The sequence below is a fragment of the Vidua chalybeata genome, chromosome 6 (genome assembly GCF_026979565.1).
Source record: "Vidua chalybeata isolate OUT-0048 chromosome 6, bVidCha1 merged haplotype, whole genome shotgun sequence".
Lineage (NCBI taxonomy): Eukaryota > Metazoa > Chordata > Aves > Passeriformes > Viduidae > Vidua > Vidua chalybeata.
The window spans coordinates 42,174,571-42,178,932 of record NC_071535.1 but is presented as its reverse complement, the minus strand read 5'-3'; positions in this window follow the sequence as shown (position 1 = coordinate 42,178,932).

Genomic DNA, 4,362 nt, shown 5'->3' with positions numbered 1-4,362 from the left:
TTTAAGTGCAGGCTAGATAAATATGTCAGGATGAAGTTATTATCTTCATCTTATTTTTGAAGATGGAGGTAGCCCACTTATCCTGTTCAGGTCTCTTTCAATAGAGTCCAACTGATCCTGAATGATTGATATCCTACTCAGAGTAGGTTTCCTTGCTGTATAACACAGCAAAAACCTATTTAATAAGAGTTATCTTTTAAAATACTGAATTAGGAAAAAAACTATGAATTAGCTAAGGTAAGGTGTTAATTCTAAATCAGCAGACATAAAGATCTTAGATGATCATCATTGATTTCATAACTTAGGTAGGATTAATACTCCACACTCAGTTTTGGCTACTAAATATTAAAATAGCTGTATTGGCCATTTCTTAGTATACTACTTCTAGCCATACATAGTGATGCCACAGCAGAAAATAAAAAGTTTCACATCATATTTAACTAACAAGTAATATGGAACCTATTTCCATAGCCTTGATGTCAATTTACATTATTGGCATTGAAGCTAAATGAATAAGACTCAGGGCAAAATAAGTTAATTTCTAGCTCATTTTTTCTATGGGAGTCACCTGAAGCTTGAGTTACAGTTGTCATATGTTAATGTAAAAAATAAATTAATATTTGTACAATAACAAAATAGCAGATCCTCTTAAAATTATTGCCAAAACCTTTGATACTATAACAAAAATAATTGATCTAGACAAGAAGAAGCATGAGAGATTATAATTTCTAGCTGAACAACAGTCTGAGTTAGAAACAAGCAACTGTAGACAACCTACCAGCTATGTATCTCTCATTTTAAATGACAATACAAAAGAATGGATGGATTCAAAATAGATGTTGGACAACTAGAATATAGAAAAACATGGAGATCTGCTACCAGCCATCTGGAATAGTTTCTTCTTACTTGCCTGAGTAGCACATTTCAAGAATTCAAGCTGAAAACACATTGAAGTAACCCAAAAATCATTTAACAACTTGACATATAGATAGAGAAAGAGCCGAGGCAGGAGCAGTGTATGTGGTTTCCAGGAGAATAATCCACCTGATTTATAACATTTCCAAATGTGCTGCATAATGTAAGTATTAATAGGACACAGGTGCCTTTGCTGTTGCATAGAAACAGGTGCACTGAAGTGAATCAAGTTATTTTTAATAAAGTAATTTCCATTTTAGACAACATAAGGTGGAGATTCTAGAAACAGCTTCCAAATTCTGAAGTGCCTTTTGCTGCCCACTAACACACAAGTCTCCATGTTTTGCAAAAACACATTATCATGTTGGATTAAACATCAGAACTGGAGATAGGATAAAACCTTGGTGCCAAAAATTAATCCAGGAAACACTACCATTCAAGCATATCTACCAAGATAAAGATCTATAAAAGCAAAGAAATGTGCCACTGGAAGTTTAACTGACAGACAAATTAACCAAATTAAGTCCATGTCATAATCAGAAGAAAAAAAAGACGGTAATTAGATATGCTATAATACTATCACTACAGCATAAAATCTAAATAATTTTGTAAAAACAGCACACTACCTATATTGCAGACAGCTGTAATAATATTACAATACAGTCTCAGGCTCTGATTGCAAAACAATGCTAGAGCAGTATTAGCTGTACTTGGATAGAAACATCACAAAAAACATGGTGTATTTCTGAATGCAATATCAGCAACGTATTAGCCAGGTTGGAATCTTTTTTTCAGAGAAAAAATCTAAGCTAGCATCTAAGCTTGGCATGTAAAATGTCTAATGAACACAACCCTTTCATCTCAAGCTTATCACTAGGCACAAAAAATTATTGAAATGGCATGCTTTTGGAAAAAATCTGGCTATCACTGGTTCTAGAGGCTTCAGAACTAATCATAGTCTGAGCAAATTACCTACATTTTAAGCCGATTGTTTTCTCTTTTTTCACTTAAACTCTTCTGAAATTGTGCAGTGTTAACAAACAGCTGTAGGATTCCAGCACAGAAATAGTTAATTTAACTGCTAAGCACATGATAAACAGCTTCAATTATTTGCAGTCCAAAGGAGCAGTGTTTTATGCTGATTAAAGATTTGTTACCTTAAAGTCAGAAGTATTTGCCCTAAGAGCATTTTGGCTGCAGAATATAACTAACTTTTTGTACTAGATTTGATCTGTAAAATCCAATTCCTGGGATATGCCTCCCTATTTCTGCAGGATTCAACAGCAACCCCATTGCAGCTCCAGTACATCTCCAGTCCAAGTGTATTCAAAGCTTTTTATGGGACTCTGAAGGTAAAAGATTCCATAAAAGAAATCATAATCACAGTCTATAAAACACTATAGTCTAAAAATAAAGAAGAAATTGAGATGAAAATGAGGATACAGATGGGCAATTAAAATTTTGTTTTTAAATCTGTTATTACAAACTAAGACCTGCATTAACCCTGACCATAGGGGAAAAAATAACAATGCTGAAAAGCATGAGTACCTTCCAGTATACAATTCAATACCAGATGCAGTCTACATCATGCAGTTAAATATTAAACACAGTTTTCAGAACCAGTGTTCTGAAAAAAATAACAATGCTGAAAAGCATGAGTACCTTCCAGTATACAATTCAATACCAGATGCAGTCTACATCATGCAGTTAAATATCAAACACAGTTTTCAGAACCAGTGTTAGGAAATAGAAGACTTAGGGGATGGCAAATTTCAGGGTAATTTCTCTTTTTTTTTTTTTGATTAAAAAAAATCATATTTGTGATAAAAAAATCAATTAAGAGGGGTTTTCCTTAGTTAATAATAATTAAAATAATTGGAAAAGGTAGCTTCAAAAAAAAAACAATGACCTAATCCTCGAGCAGGGAACCCTTGATAATTATGAGCCCTTCATTTTGCCATAAATTAACAGCTTTTTATGCTTTCTGGAAAGTTTATGCATAAGTTTCTTACTTCAGATAATGCATTTTTCTTACAATGAAAGGACAATTTTATATTAAACAGAGAGACTCATTTATGTTTCTATGTCTGCTATTGATTTCCTGTGTGATTTTGAATCTAATTTCATTGTACATTTCCCCATCTGTTTTGAGAATGCTACAATACCACAATAATGACGATCACGTAAGATACTAGACATACGTATTCCAGCCTTCCTTAGCAACAGAAAACTCATGGCTTTTTGTCTCCCTGGGATGATAACAATGGATGTGCAGTCTTAATATCCTGAGAAGAAATATTTTTATCAGGGACAGTGTATCTTGATTAACTGTATATCTGTAGAATAAAAATAAATTTCAGGGCCATTAGGTAAGAGCTTGTAGGTTTTTTTAGTTCAAAGCTCACAATCCAAAACTGTTAGAGTATTATATATTAAAAAAAAGTAATTAAATATGTGTGGGTATAGAGTCTACACAGATAATGCTCATACACAGAAAAGACTTCTGTAAGAAGAACATTCTCAAATTACATCCATCACACATTTGCGTACCATACCTAGCAATGTGTGTCCTGATGGGATTAAGTTCTTGAGACCACAGAGGTTAATCTGTTCATATTCTTGAAAAAAAAACAATTAATGTTGAAACACTTTAACCAAAATCAATCTAACTTCTTAATTGTCAGTTTTTATATTCTTTGTCACTAGCCCTTTGCTTAATTCTATTCTGCGCTCATCAGCAAGACCTAAAACTGCTTCTCCAAAATTCCTTAAGATAATTTTTTCATTTCCTGTAAACACAGTCAATACGGAAAAAAGGTATTCATACATTAAAGTTAACAGTATCATAAAACATAATTGACTGAATATTGAAAAGTGCAAACTGAGTCAAAAGAAAATCTAAATGTTCCCAGAGTTAACTACTTTTCCTTCTACTTCAGGAATTTACAATGGTCAGTTTTATTAGTTTACTTTCTCAAAAACTGAATAATAAAAGCAGGGCAATAAATGGATCCAATTATTTGTATAAAATATTGGTCTTCCAACAAAAAGAACAAGACCAGTGTTTAGTATACTTTTCCATTTGCTTAAGCCAGTCTGAACTGAATGCAATCTTTCAGCACGTTGAACGGCTGTTGCATTAAAACACTAAGAGCACCTAAATCCTCAGAGATCCTGGTGTCAGAAAAAGAAGGTTTAAAGAAGGGCAAAGGCCATTCTTTTGGTCATTATCATTCTCAGATGCAAGCCTGTTGCTCAGTAGGACAGCATTCATGGAAACTACACTCAGCAGTGTCAGCTCTTTGTGACATGGCTCCCTCCCTTAAAGAAGGGAAGGCTTTTTGAGAAAGACTTTCCTCCTCATTTCTTCTGCGTAAGACAGGAACAGATGAAGGTACCTCTGCAAACACAGGGGAGGACTTGAACCTTGGTCTTTGATAATTTTAT